This window comes from Oncorhynchus mykiss, chromosome 32, assembly GCF_013265735.2.
Source record: "Oncorhynchus mykiss isolate Arlee chromosome 32, USDA_OmykA_1.1, whole genome shotgun sequence".
In the NCBI taxonomy this organism is placed as follows: domain Eukaryota; kingdom Metazoa; phylum Chordata; class Actinopteri; order Salmoniformes; family Salmonidae; genus Oncorhynchus; species Oncorhynchus mykiss.
This window is the reverse complement of record NC_050572.1, coordinates 11,521,176-11,537,041: the sequence shown is the minus strand read 5'-3', so window position 1 is coordinate 11,537,041 and position 15,866 is coordinate 11,521,176.

The following is a 15,866-nucleotide window of genomic DNA, read 5'->3' as shown; positions in this document are numbered from 1 at the left end:
TGATACATTCTACATTACAGAGACTGATACATTCAACACTACAGGGACTGATACATTCTACACGACAGGGACTGATACAGACTACACCACATGGACTGCCACATTCTACACTACAGGGACTGATGCAGTCTACACTACAGGCACGGTTACAGTCTACACTACAGGGACTGATACAGTCTACAATACAGGGACTGATACATTCTACACTTCAGGGACTGATACAGTCTACAATACAGACTGATACATTCTGCACTACAAGGAAAGATACATTCTACACTACAGGGACTGATACAGTCTACACTACAGGAACTGATGCAGTCTAGAGTACAGGGACTGATACAGACTACACTACAAAGACAGATACAGTCTACAGTTCTGGGACTGATATAGTCTATATGACAGGGACTGATACTTTCTACACTACAAAGACAGATACAGTCTACAGTTTTGGGACTGATACATTCTAGAGTACAGGGACTGATAGATTCTACACTACAGGGACTGATACCGCCTAGAGTACAGTGACTGATACAGTCTACACTACAGAGACTGATACAGTCTAGAGTACTGGGACTGATACATTCTAGAGTACAAGGACGGATACAGTGTCTGTTTAGCATTTGTTCAATTCACACACCCACAGGGATGTTGTTGAGGCTGTGTGTGTGTGTGCAAATGTTTGTGTCTGATTGATTTTTACACAGGGGCTTGTTGACCAGACATCCTGGGCATTACAGGAATTAAATCACATCATTTGTTTCACATCTGGAAAGCTCCACTCGCAGTATTCCATCCACTCACATGTCCTCCTCTTCTGTCCTCCTCTTCAAACCACCTCTTCTATCCTCCATTTCAATCCTCCTCTTCTGTCCTCCTCTTCTATCATCCCCTTCTGTCCTCCACTGCTATTCTCAATCCTCCGCTCCTATTCCCTTCTTCTATTCTCCTCTTCTATCCTCCTCTTCTATCCTCCAAATCCTATTCCCTTCTTCTATCCTTCTCTTCTATCCTCCTATCCTTTTCCCCTCTTCTATCCTCCTCTTCTGTCCTCCTATCGTTTTCCCCTCTTCTATCCTCCTCTCCTTTCCTCCACTTCTATCCTCCTCTTCCATCCTCCTCTTCTATCCTCCTCTTCCATCCTCCTCTTCTATCCTCCTCTTCTATTCTCCACTTCTATTCTCCTTTCTATCCTCCTCTCCTGTTCCCCTCTTCTATCCTCCTCTCCTTTCCTACACTTCTATCCTCCTCTTCATCCTCCTCTTCTATCCTCCTCTTCCATCCTCCTTTTCTATCCTCCTCTCCTATTCCCTTCTTCTATTCTCCTCTCCTATTCCCTTCTTCTATTCTCCTCTTAAATCCTTCTCTTCTATTCCCCTCTTCTATCCTCATCTCCTATTCCCTTCTTCTATCCTCCACTTCTATTCTCCTTTTCTATCATCCTCTTCTATTCCCTTCTTCTCTCCTCCTCTTCCATCCTCCACTTCTATCCTTCCTCTTCTATCCTCCTCTTCTATTCTCCTCTCCTTTCTTCCACTTCTATCCTCCTCTTCTATCCTCCTCTCCTATTCCCTTCTTCTATTCTACTCTTCTATCCTTCTCTTCTATTCTCCGTTTCTATCCTCCTCTCCCTTCCCTTCTTCTATTCCCCTCTTCTAACCTCCTCTCCTATTCCCCTCTTCTATCCTCCACTTCTATTCTCCTTTTCTATCATCCTCTTCTATTCCCCTCTTCTCTCCTCCTCTTCCATCCTCCACTTCTATCCTTCCTCTTCTATCCTCCTCTTCCATTCTCCTCTCCTTTCCTCCACTTCTATTCACCTCTTCTATCCTCCTCTCCTATTCCCTTCTTCTATTCTCCTCTTCAATCCTTCTCTTCTATTCCCCTCTTCTATCCTCCTCTCCTATTCCACTCTTCTATCCTCCTCTCCTATTCCCCTCTTCTATCCCCACTTCTATTATCCTCTTCTATCCTCCTCTTCTATTCTCCTCTCCTTTCTTCCACTTCTATCCTCCTCTTCTATCCTCCTCTCCTATTCCCTTCTTCTATTCTACTCTTCTATCCTTCTCTTCTATTCTCCGTTTCTATCCTCCTCTCCCTTCCCTTCTTCTATTCTCATCTTCTATCCTTGTCTTCTATCCTTCTCTTCTATCCTCCTCTTCTATTCTCCTCTCCTTTCCTCCACTTCTATTCTCCGTTTCTATCCTCCTCTCCCTTCCCTTCTTCTATCCTCCTCTCCTATTCCCTTCTTCTATCCTCCTTTTCTATTCCCCTCTTCTATCCTCCGCTCCTATTCCCCTCTTCTATCCTCCACTTCTATCCTCCGCTTCTATCCTCCTCTCCTATTCCCTTCTTCTATACACCCTCTTCTATCCTCCTCTTCTATTCCCCTCTTCTATCCTCATTTTCTATCCTCCTCTTCTATCCTCCTCTCCTATTTCCTTCTTCTATCCTCCTCTCATATTCCCATCTTCTATCCTCCTCTCCTATTCCCTTCTTCTATCCTACTCTTCTATTCCCTTCTTCTATCCTCCTCTCCTATTCCCTTCTTCTATCCTACTCTTCTATCCTCCTCTCCTATTCCCTTCTTCTATCCTCCTCTCCTATTCCCTTCTTCTATCCTACTCTTCTATTCCCTTCTTCTATCCTCCTATCCTATTCCCTTCTTATATCCTCCTCTCCTCTCCCATTCCCTTCTTCTATCTTCTTCTCCTATTCCCCTCTTCTATCCTCCTCTCCTATTCCCTTCTTCTATCCTCCTCTTCTATTCTCCTCTTCTATCCTCCGTTTCTATCCTCCTCTTCTATCCTCATTTTCTCTCCTCCTCTTCTATCCTCTCTGTCTTGTTATTGCTCTACTCAGGTTGTAACAGGAGCTGTAAAGCAGACTTGGGTTCAAATAGTATTTTAAATATTTCAATTGGCTATGAGCATTTGTTGAACCTGCTTGGAATGCCAGGTGGGCAGTGTTTACACTTGTGGGACAATCCCATTGGTGCAATTGTGTCAGGCAAGCCCAACCAAGCCCAACTAATGCATTTGAACGATTTTGAATACTATTTGAACCCGAGTCTGCTCTGGAGTGAAGTGGACTTTGGGTTCAGCCTGGTCCTGCGGCCTGCTGGGTAGAGAGGGGGTTGCTGGGTAGGAAGGTCAGGTATGTCAGCCCTGGCCCCAGCGGAACTGCGGGGAGGCTAGTTGCCATGCAACAAGGTTTCCATTGAACTGAACTACTCCCAAATGTAGTCATACCAAGGATAAGATGAACTGTCTCTTATTTCAACAGAACAGCTCTGGGCACTAAAGCTATGTTATGCAAGGAAGGATAGGACAGCCTGGCTTGTCTGAGTCCAGAGAAGCAACAACACAGACAGTTCTCTTTCTTTCTGGCAAAGATCAGTAGAGAGATTTCTGGGTAGTTTTTTTGGATATGATGACGGGTCAAAGAAAATACAGTTTTGAATGAGAGTTCAGAGAAGTCTAAGAATCTGTCCGTCAGTCACACCTCAGCAGGTAGCCTAGTGGTTAGAGCGTTGGGTCAGTAACCCAAAGGTTGCTGGATTGAATCCCCGAGCTGCCCCTGAACAAGGCAGTTAACCCACTGTTCCTAGGCCGTCATTGAAAATAAGAATTTGTTTTTAACTGACTTGCCTAGTTAAATAAAGGTAACTAAAATAAATAAAACACCTCACAGCATCCAAAAATGTATTTATAAAAAAACCTTTGTTTTGAAGGGATTAAACCCTCGTTTGAAGTTGACGTCAACCCCAAGAGACTGACCCCTTCCTGGACCCCCTTTGAGAAGGGGCCTCCTTTCTCACATCAGCAACTCTGTAGTCCCACAGGAAGGATGAGAGAAGGAGTAGAAAAAGAGGAAGAAAACAAAGGGTGGAGGGGTGGGGCGTTGGGGGGTGGGGGGGGGATGATAAACAGCATAAAAAGCTGCTTTACTGTGCATGTGCTGCCTTCCAAAGAATCATGGCTGGCCAATCTAATGAGCTATAGGCATACTGTCACACCCTGATCTGTTTCACCTGTCTTTGTGCTTGTCTCCACCCCGCTCCAGGTGTCGCCCATCTTCTCCATTTATCCCCTGTGTATTTATACCTGTGTTCTCTGTTTGTCTGTTGCCAGTTCGTTTTGTTCGTCAAGCCCTTTGCTCCTGTCCTGTTTCCCCAGTTTTGACCATTCTGCCTGGCCTGAGCCTGCCTGCCTGCTATTGCTGTACCTTGTCACACCACCCTGGATTTTTGACCTCTGCCTGCCCTGACCCTGAGACTGCCTGCCGTTCTGATCTGGATTACTGACCTCTGGCTGCCCTTTGACCTGTAGTTTTGTCTGCCCCGTGTTCTAGTCATAAACCTTTGTTACTTCAACATTGTCTGCAGCTGGGTCTTCTCCTGAAACGTGATACATATTTAATTGACAAGCCTGCAAGCGTTTGTTGAGTGTTGAATAAACCCAGATAAAGGAACTTCTGTCCAACAACTTTCAAGTCAACCAACCAGTCTGACATTTTTTCCAGCTTTTACTGGCATTCTCACTCCTCCTCATGGTGCATCTCAAAACATGATCTATAACACTATATCTATAATCCTTTTGTAGGGTAATGGAGAGGGAACGATGTGAAGGAGGAGCAATGTGTCTGTAGAGGCTAGGGATCTGACATTGAAGATATATGGGCATAAAACCTTTGTGCCCTTGTGACTGACCAGGGTTCATAACCAGGGACCTCTAGATGCTACAAGACTGTGTTAGCCTGTTGAGCTAAGTTTAAGTGTGGACATTAGCTTGAGACGCTAACACAAGTCTTCAGGTCTTAAGCTTCAAGAGAGGTGCAAAGGTCGGCCTATATGGCTGCATTTTACACAGGCAGTCTGATCATTTTTTCACGAATTGATCTTTTGACCAATCAGATCCGCTATTTTGCCCCAAAAAAATCTGAATTCGGCTGCCTGTGTAAATGCAGCTTAAGTGCACCCCAATAATCTTGACTATTTAGGGCCGGTGTCCCTGAGACAGGTTAAGGCTTATCCGGGACTAACTTGAACTGATAATCTCCATTGCATATGCCTGGATAATCTCTCATGGCCTGAACAGGACCATCTCATAGACATGGCCTGACTGTCAGGCTATTGTGTAGACTAGAGTCAGAATTTACTGTGCTAAGTGTCTACTAAGGAAAGGGTCATTTTGGGTACACAGTAATTTGTTGTGTCTGTCCTGATTGCTGTTTTCCAACGGAAACGTGAAGAGTGTGAATGACTAGTAGCTGTAAGATGTTATATTATGGGGAACTGTGCTAACACGGCCTTCTAATGCAGGTGCATGGGTGTTATCAAGTCAGGCCATGCTGTTGTTGTGGTGTACTATATAACAGATGTGGAAGCTCTAACCCTGGCAATTTGACTGGTAAATTCATGGGTACACTCACAATGGCTGCCTGGTATTGTGATGCAATAATTTCCATGGTATTTTGGAATGTTCTATCAACTGATGCTGGGTTGCCATGGTAATGTACACTGTAATGTACACTGAGCCTCAATCTGAGTGTGAAAAACATTAGGAACACCTTAATATTGAGTTGCACTTCCTTTTGATCCCAGAAAAGCCTCAATTTGTTGAGGCATGGACTACAAGGTGTTGAAAGCGTTCCACAGGGATGCTGGCCCATGTTGACTACAATGCTTCCCACAGTCTGTTTTGTTATTGTTTTTAATAACCTGCCCAGGGACTGCAGTTGAAAATGAGCCAGCTGGCTAAAACGGCACTTATACTGAAACCTTGATTATTGTGCACTGTCCCTGTAAAAATAAAATAAATTAATAAACTCAGTTGTGTCAAGTTGGCTGGATGTCCTTTGGGTGGTGGACCCTTTCTTGATACACACGGGAAACTGTTGAGCATGAAAAACCCAGCAGCGTTGCAGTTAATGACACACTCAGACAGTTTGTGCCTGGAATCTACTCCCATACTCCGTTCAAAGGCACTTTTGAACTTGCCCATTCACCCTTTGAATGGCACACACACACACAATCCATATCTCAATTGTCCCAAGGCTTACAAATCATTTTTTAACCTGCCTCCTCCCTCTTCATCTACACTGTTTGAAGTGGATTTAACAGGTGACGTCAACAAGGGGTCATTGCTTTCACCTGGATTCACCTGGTCAGTCTGTCATGGAAAGAGCAGGTGTGTGAAATGGAATGTATCTTTTGTAATGTCAGTTGATTTGACTCAACACATCACTTTTACTTCCTGGCATGGGGTACACTCAAAATGTCTGCCAGTCCACCCATTATGTCATAATTGACTTGAATGGAGCCACCTGTTTTTATTAATTCTATTTCTACGCTAATGTATATGGCCTGATTTATTTCTCTTATGTCACACAACTGCTGAGCGAACATTATTTATGACGTGAGAGACCAAAAGAGACGTAGTACCGTTTGACTGAGGCTCGTTCAACAGTATCGGACTGCTTGTGAAGTAATGTACCTCTTCTTAATGGTAGAGTACACAGTAAAGTTCCATAATGGGAATCAATTCCAGTTTGTCAAACAAAAGAGACCGAAACACTTAGAAAATCAACTCCAGGATAAAATCCTAACAACGTTTACTTTGGTTACAGATGTTTAATATCGTCACACTTGTCAGGGATTCATCACAAAATATGTACACACCAAAAAAACGTTAGCTCTTGACTTTGGCTCATGAACACAAAACAATCGGAATCCAAACCCTCTCGAACACCTCTAGGCACAACGCTGTACACAACACGCACTTCCCCACATGGTAGTGGAAAGATAACAGGGTGCTGTAACGGGGCCTGTGATATTTCAGAGGAAAAAGGAAACAGTCCGTCATGAGCTGACTTCTAAGTGGCTCGACAGTGGCTGTCTACCAGTTACAAACAAAACAGGCACCCTCACTTTAACCTTCAAGTCTATATTAGTGAAATCACAACAGGCCATTGTTGGTTGTTAGTTCCTATTGTTCCATTGTCTCTTGCTGTTCACCTCAAACTACAGTGATAATTGATGGGATTTACATAGAGGTTTCCAGTGCTCAGATCTTTTTTTATATGGTATGCAGTTTATATAGTTTTCAGTCTACTAGTTTACTAAACAACTGCACCCATTACAACTCACACACAATACAGCTAGGCTCCTTTTCCCTGGACTACACAGCTGGACGTCAAAGCAAACAAACACCCTCAGTGGGTCATATGTCGTTGGCTTTTTTTTCTCATGAGGCACTTTTGATCCAGAAAAGCAGAAGGGAGAGTCAGCCATGTGACTCAGAGGAAGAAAAGGCTTCAAACTGGGCTGAAAGTCAGAGATCTTCTTTTTTTAAGAGGAGGAGGGAGGAGGGAGTGATTCATTTGCAGACCTGGGTTTAAATACTATTTGAAATCATTTCAAATGTTTTAGTTGTGCTTGATTAAGCTGGCCTGTTGCAATAAGCTAATTGAATTCCCAAACCCCGCCCATATGGCAACTTCAGGCTACTGCCAATTTCAACTCATTTTTGTAGTGAACATCAGTGAGTCTCCAGCCATGTGTGTTCCTGTCCGGGAGAAGGAAGAAAACAGACATAATTCAACTAATTGGTCTCTGTCTGTGAAATATATAAGGCAAGCTACAAATCCCTCTGGAAGGATTTTGCTTGTCCGAAGGCAGGCTACTCAAAGAGTAGGGCCAGGTGTTTTCCTGACCACATCACCTAACCAGTGCTGGCAGTAATTGTGCTTCATGTGATCAGAGTTTTCCTGGTCATGTGAGGTGGTCAGGAACATCTCCACGCCCTACCAGTTAGTACTACTCCTGCTGGTTCAGTTGGTACTACTCCTGCTGGTTCAGTTAGTACTAGTCCTGCTGGTTCAGTTAGTACTACTCCTGCTGAATCAGTAGAGAGCCTGGATCAGTTAGTACTACTCCTGCTGGTTCAGTTAATACTACTCCTGCTGGTTCAGTTAGTACTAGTCCTGCTGGTTCAGTTAGTACTAGTCCTGCTGGTTCAGTTAGTACTACTCCTGCTGGTTCAGTTAGTACTACTCCTGCTGAATCAGTAGAGAGCCTGGATCAGTTAGTACTACTCCTGCTGGTTCAGTTAATACTACTCCTGCTGGTTCAGTTAGTACTAGTCCTGCTGGTTCAGTTAGTACTACTCCTGCTGGTTCAGTTAGTACTACTCCTGCTGAATCAGTAGAGAGCCTGGTTCAGTTAGTACTACTCCTGCTGGTTCAGTTAGTACTAGTCCTGCTGGTTCAGTTAATACTACTCCTGCTGAATCAGCAGAGAGCCTGGTTCAGTTAGTACTACTCCTGCTGAATCAGCAGAGTGCCTGGTTCAGTTAGTACTACTCATGCTGGTTCAGTTAGTACTACTCCTGCTGAATCAGTAGAGTGCCTGGTTCAGTTAGTACTAGTCCTGCTGAATCAGCAGAGTGCCTGGTTCAGTTAGTACTACTCCTGCTGGTTCAGTTAGTACTACTCCTGCTGAATCAGTAGAGTGCCTGGTTCAGTTAGTACTAGTCCTGCTGGTTCAGTTAGTACTACTCCTGCTGAATCAGTAGAGAGCCTGGATCAGTTAGTACTACTCCTGCTGGTTCAGTTAGTACTAGTCCTGCTGGTTCAGTTAGTACTAGTTCTGCTGGTTCAGTTAGTACTACTCCTGCTGAATCAGTAGAGAGCCTGGATCAGTTAGTACTACTCCTGCTGGTTCAGTTAGTACTAGTCCTACTGGTTCAGTTAGTACTAGTCCTGCTGGTTCAGTTAATACTACTCCTGCTGAATCAGTAGAGTGCCTGGTTCAGTTAGTACTACTCCTGCTGGTTCAGTTAGTACTACTCCTGCTGAATCAGTAGAGAGCCTGGATCAGTTAGTACTACTCCTGCTGGTTCAGTTAGTACTAGTCCTGCTGGTTCAGTTAGTACTAGTCCTGCTGGTTCAGTTAGTACTACTCCTGCTGGTTCAGTTAGTACTACTCCTGCTGAATCAGTAGAGAGCCTGGATCAGTTAGTACTACTCCTGCTGGTTCAGTTAATACTACTCCTGCTGGTTCAGTTAGTACTAGTCCTGCTGGTTCAGTTAGTACTAGTCCTGCTGGTTCAGTTAATACTACTCCTGCTGAATCAGCAGAGAGCCTGGTTCAGTTAGTACTACTCCTGCTGAATCAGCAGAGTGCCTGGTTCAGTTAGTACTAGTCCTGCTGGTTCAGTTAGTACTACTCCTGCTGAATCAGTAGAGTGCCTGGTTCAGTTAGTACTAGTCCTGCTGAATCAGCAGAGTGCCTGGTTCAGTTAGTACTACTCATGCTGGTTCAGTTAGTACTACTCCTGCTGAATCAGAAGAGCACCTGATTCAGTTAGTACTACTCCTGCTGGTTCAGTTAGTACTACTCCTGCTGGTTCAGTTAGTACTACTCCTGCTGAATCAGTAGAGAGCCTGGATCAGTTAGTACTAGTCCTGCTGGTTCAGTTAGTACTAGTCCTGCTGGTTCAGTTAGTACTACTCCTGCTGGTTCAGTTAATACTACTCCTGCTGGTTCAGTTAGTACTAGTCCTGCTGGTTCAGTTAGTACTACTTCTGCTGGTTCAGTTAGTACTACTCCTGCTGAATCAGTAGAGAGCCTGGATCAGTTAGTACTACTCCTGCTGGTTCAGTTAATACTACTCCTGCTGGTTCAGTTAGTACTAGTCCTGCTGGTTCAGTTAGTACTACTTCTGCTGGTTCAGTTAGTACTACTCCTGCTGAATCAGTAGAGAGCCTGGTTCAGTTAGTACTACTCCTGCTGGTTCAGTTAGTACTAGTCCTGCTGGTTCAGTTAATACTACTCCTGCTGAATCAGCAGAGAGCCTGGTTCAGTTAGTACTACTCCTGCTGAATCAGCAGAGTCCCTGGTTCAGTTAATACTACTCCTGCTGGTTCAGTTAGTACTACTCCTGCTGAATCAGCAGAGAGCCTGGTTCAGTTTGTTCTACTCCTGCTGAATCAGCAGAGTCCCTGGTTCAGTTAATACTACTCCTGCTGGTTCAGTTAGTACTACTCCTGCTGGTTCAGTTAGTACTACTCCTGCTGAATCAGCAGAGCACCTGGTTCAGTTAGTACTACTCCTGCTGGTTCAGTTAATACTACTCCTGCTGAATCAGCAGAGAGCCTGGTTCAGTTAGTACTACTCCTGCTGAATCAGCAGAGTCCCTGGTTCAGTTAATACTACTCCTGCTGGTTCAGTTAGTACTACTCCTGCTGAATCAGCAGAGAGCCTGGTTCAGTTTGTTCTACTCCTGCTGAATCAGCAGAGTCCCTGGTTCAGTTAGTACTACTCCTGCTGGTTCAGTTTGTACTATTCCTGCTGAATCAGCAGAGAGCCTGGTTCAGTTAGTACTACTCCTGCTGAGTCAGCCGAGTGCCTGGTTCAGTTAGTAATACTCCTGCTGAATCAGCAGAGCGCCTGGTTCAGTTAGTACTACTCCTGCTGGTTCAGTTAGTACTACTCCTGCTGGTTCAGTTAGTACTACTCCTGCTGGTTCAGTTAGTACTACTCCTGCTGGTTCAGTTAATACTACTCCTACTGAATCAGCAGAGAGCCTGGTTCAGTTAGTAATACTCCTGCTGAGTCAACCGAGTTCCTGGTTCAGTTAGTACTACTCCTGCTGGTTCAGTTAGTACGACTCCTGCTGAATCAGCAGAGAGCCTGGTTCAGTTAGTACTACTCCTGCTGAGTCAACCGAGTTCCTGGTTCAGTTAGTACTACTCCTGCTGAATCAGCAGAGTGCCTGGTTCAGTTAGTACTACTCCTGCTGGTTCAGTTTGTACTATTCCTGCTGAATCAGCAGAGAGCCTGGTTCAGTTAGTACTACTCCTGCTGGTTCAGTTAGGACTACTCCTGCTGAGTCAGCCGAGTGCCTGGTTCAGTTAGTAATACTCCTGCTGAATCAGCAGAGCGCCTGGTTCAGTTAGTACTACTCCTGCTGGTTCAGTTAGGACTACTCCTGCTGAGTCAGCCGAGTGCCTGGTTCAGTTAGTAATACTCCTGTTGAATCAACAGAGCGCCTGGTTCAGTTAGTACTACTCCTGCTGAATCAGCAGTGTGCCTGGTTCAGTTAGTACTACTCCTGCTGAATCAGTAGAGCACCTGGTTCAGTTAATACTACTCCTGCTGGTTTGGTTAGTACTACTCCTGCCGGTCCAGTTAATGCTACTCCTGCTGAATCAGCAGAGCACCTGGTTCAATTAGTACTACTCCTGCTGGTTTGGTTAGTACTACTCCTGCTGAATCAGCAGAGTGCCGGGTTCAGTTTGTTCTACTCCTGCTGAATAAGTAGAGTGCCCTCTTCAGTTTGTTCTGCTTCTGTTGAATCAACAGAGCGCCTGGTTCAGTTTGTTCTACTCCTGCTGAATCAGCAGAGTGCCTGGTTCAGTTAGTACTAGTCCTGCTGAATCAGCAGAGAGCCTGGTTCAGTTTGTTCTACTCCTGCTGAATCAGCAGAGTGCCTGGTTCAGTTAGTACTACTCCTGCTAGTTCAGTTAGTACTACTCCTGCTGAATCAGCAGAGTGCCTGGTTCAGTTAGTACTACTCCTGCTGGTTCAGTTAGTACTACTCCTGCTGGTTCAGTTAGTACTACTCCTGCTGAATCAGCAGAGCACCTGGTTCAGTTAGTACTACTCCTGCTGAATCAGCCGATTGCCTGGTTCAGTTAGTACTACTCCTGCTGAATCAGCAGAGCACCTGGTTCAGTTAGTACTACTCCTGCTGGTTCAGTTAGTACTACTCCTGCTGGTTCAGTTAGTACTACTCCTGCTGAATCAGCAGAGCACCTGGTTCAGTTAGTACTACTCCTGCTGAATCAGCCGATTGCCTGGTTCAGTTAGTACTACTCCTGCTGAATCAGCAGAGCACCTAGTTCAGTTAGTACTACTCCTAAGGAACTGCATCTCAGTTCAAGAGGTGTCACTACAATCCCTGGTTCGAGCTAGGCTGTATCACATACGGCTGAAATTGGGAGTCCCATTGGGACAATTGGCCCAGCGTCGTCCAGGTTTGGCCAGGGTAGACCGTCATTGTAAATAAGAATTTATTCTTAACTGACTTGCCTAATTAAATAAAGGTTAAATAAAAAAAGATAAAAGTTTAAACAGTGTTAACAAGGAACAGCATGCGGATTGATAAAGAGGTAAACATGCAGGACAATGAAGAATTCTCTGAATATTAATTTAAAATATGTCTGTTTATAAAATAAGCTAGCTGTGGGCAGAGCTTAAAATAGATTCTGAAAGTTCTTTCAAATAATTATACAATTCTAGAAGATTACTTATGTTTTAATGGATATGGGAGCTTCACTGAGTAGGATTCAGAATTATTCTGAAGTCACCTAATTTCTCTGGTGGAGTCAGTGACATTCCCTTGATGAAAAGAAAGAAACAAGGGCTCTCTATGGTGTTGTTGGTCAGGGCGTGACTGAGGGTATTCTAGTTTATTATTTCTATGTGGTGTTCTAGTTTATTTTTCTATGTTGGTTATTTGTATGATTCCCAATTAGAGGCAGGTGGCAATCGTTGTCTCTAATTGGGCATCATATTTAGGTAGCATTTTTTTCCCACCTGTGTTTGTGGGATATTATTTTGTGTTTTGTGCATGTGCACCACGTAGTCACGTTTCATTGTTAGTTTATTGATTTATTGTTTTTGCTAAGTTTCACTTTATAATAAATATGTGGAACTCTACATCCGCTGCTCCTGGGTCTGTCTCTCCTCACGTGCGCGACACGTGCGTGACACTTGACCACATTCTCTTTAGGGGGGGGGGGGTTCAGGAATGCTGTGTTCCCTTCTTTAAAATTAAACTCTCAGTTGAAACTCTTCCAATTCGGCGAGGTCATTGAACTCCGCCTATGTCTGGGGGTAAGCCATTGGTTGGCTTAGAGCAGTGTGGTTGAATACAGTAGCACCAGGTCAGCAAGAGAAAGAGACTGAATGAATGTTCAGTTCAGGAGTCGCAGCATCAAGCAAACATGTCAGCATCCCTCGAAAAAGGCCCAGAAGCGTTTTGGAAACATCAGAGCTGGCTAATATTGAATTAAATAATACAATTCCACCACTTTTCAACCTCATGGTCATTATCTCAAGCACAACACCAGGGTCAACACATGTGAAAACATTTTTGTCAAAAAAAAAAAAAACATAATGACATCATCAACACTATGAGATTTGCAGTGACATGGGGAACAAGAAATAACCCTCCTTTGAGATAGAAACTCCTTGCAGGTTTTGAAAATCACCATTTTAAACTTTTAATCCTACCCTGTAAGGTCGCTCTTTCACCTGTGCAACAGTACAGGACAGATTCATGTGGGAAACAGCAAAGAGGTAAAGGGAGGGGTGGGGGAATGATTAACATGAGGCATTTATTGTTTTGTTTAGTTTCCTATGTCTTGTGATTACATGCCCACTAAGAAGCTTGAGGATTCGTCTATACTATTGTCATTGTAGTTGTTTATGTAGTGTATTTAAATAATATATATGTATATTTCAACTTTATTTAACCAGGCCGGCTAGTGTAGAACAAGTTCTCATTTACAATGAGCAGTTCGACATATACAACAACACAGTTACACATGGAATAAACAAACATACAGTCAAAAATACAGTAGAACAAGTCTATATACAGTGTGAAATGAGGTAAGATAAGGGAGGTAAGGCAATAAATAGGCCATGGTGGCCATGGTGGAATTACATATAGCAATTAAACAATTGCGACCTGGCCAAGATAAAGCAAAGCAGTTTGACAGATACAACGACACAGAGTTACACGTGGAGTAAAACAAACATACAGTCAATAATACAGTAGAAACAAGTCTATATACGATGTGAGCAAATGAGGTGAGAAGGGAGATAAAGGCAAAAAAAAGGCCATGGTGGCAAAGTAAATACAATATAGCAAGTAAAACACTGGAATGGTAGATTTGCAATGGAAGAATGTGCAAAGTAGAAATAAAAATAATGGGGTGCAAAGGAGCAAAATAAATAAATAAATTAAAATACAGTAGGGAAAGAGGTAGTTGTTTGGGCTAAATTACAGATGGGCAATGTACAGGTACAGTGATCTGTGAGCTGCTCTGACAGCTGGTGCTTAAAGCTAGTGAGGGAGATATGAGTCTCTAGCTTCAGTGATTTTTTTGCAGTTCGTTCCAGTCATTGGCAGCAGAGAACTGGAAGGAAAGGTGGCCAAAGGAAGAGTTGGCTTTGGTCGTGACCAGTGAGCTATACCTGCTGGAGGGAATGCTACGGGTGGGTGCTGCTATGGTGACCAGTGAGCTGAGATAAGGCGGGTCTTTACCTGGCAAAGACTTATAGATGACCTGGAGCCATTGGGTTTGGCGATGAGTATGAAGCGAAGGCCAGCCAAAGACATTATACAGGTTCGCAGTGGTGGGTAGTATATGGAGTTTTGTTGACAAAATGGATGGCACTGTGATAGACTGCATCCAATTTGTTGAGAAGGGTGGTGGAGGCTATTTTGTAAATGACATCGCAGAAGTCGAGGATTTTACGAGGGTATGTTTGGCAGCATGAGTGAAGGGTGCTTTGTTGCAAAATAGGAAGTTGATTCTAGATTTAATTTTGGATTGGAGATGCTTAATGTGAGACTGGAAGGAGAGTTTACAGTCTAACCAGACACCTAGGTATTTGTAGTTGTCCACATATTCTAAGTCAGAACAGTCCAGAGTAGTGATGCTGGTTGGGCGGGCAGGTGCGGGCAGCGATCAGTTGAAGAGCATATATTTAGTTTTACTAGCATTTAAGAGCAGTTAGAGGCCACGGAAGGAGTGTTGTATGGCATTGAAGCTTGTTTGGAGGGTTGTTAACAGTGTCCAAAGAAGGGCCAGATGTATACAGAATGGTGTCATCTGCGTAGAGGTGGATCAGAGAATCACCAGCAGCAAGAGCGACATCATTGATGTATACAGAGAAGAGAGTTCGCCCGAGAATTGAACCCTGTGGCACACCCATAGAGACTGCCAGAGGTCCGGACAACAGGCCCTCCGATTTGACACACTGAACTCTATCTGAAAAGTAGTTGGTGAACCAGGCGAGGCAATCATTTCAGAAACCAAGGCTGTTGAGTCTGCCAATAAGAATGTGGTGATTGACAGAGTCGAAAGCCTTGGCCAGGTCTATGAATACGGCTGCACAGTAATGTCTCTTATTGATGGTGGTTATGATGTCGTTTAGGACCTTGAGCGTGGCTGAGGTGCACCCATGACCAGCTCTGAAACCAGATTGCATAGCGGAGAAGGTACGGTGGGATTCGAAATGGTCGGTGATTGGTTTCTTTCGAAGAACTTAGAAAGGCAGGGTAGGATAGATATAGGTCTGTAGCAGTTTGGGTCTAGAGTGTCTCCCCCTTTGAAGAGGGGGATGACCACGGCAGCTTCCAATCTTTGGGAATCTCAGACGATACGAAATATATCATGAGGGCTGTTCGATGCTAATGCAGAACGCCACAGGATGTTTTTGTGCTGGTCAAGGGCAGTCAGGTCTGGAGAGAACCAAGGGCTTTATCTGTCCCTGGTTCTACATTTTTGGAATGAGGCATGCTTATTTAAGATGGTGAGGAAGGCACTTTTAAAGAATAACCAGGCATCCTCTACTGACGTGATGAGGTCAATATCCTTCCAGGATACCCGGGCCAAGTCGATTAGAAAGGCCTGCTCGCTGAAGTGTTTTAGGGAGCGTTGGACAGTGATGAGGGGTGGTCGTTTGACCGCAGACCCATTACGGATGCAGGCAATGAGGCAGTGATCGCTGAGATTTTGGTTGAAAACAGCAGAGGTGTATCTGGAGGGCAAGTTGGTTAGGACGATAT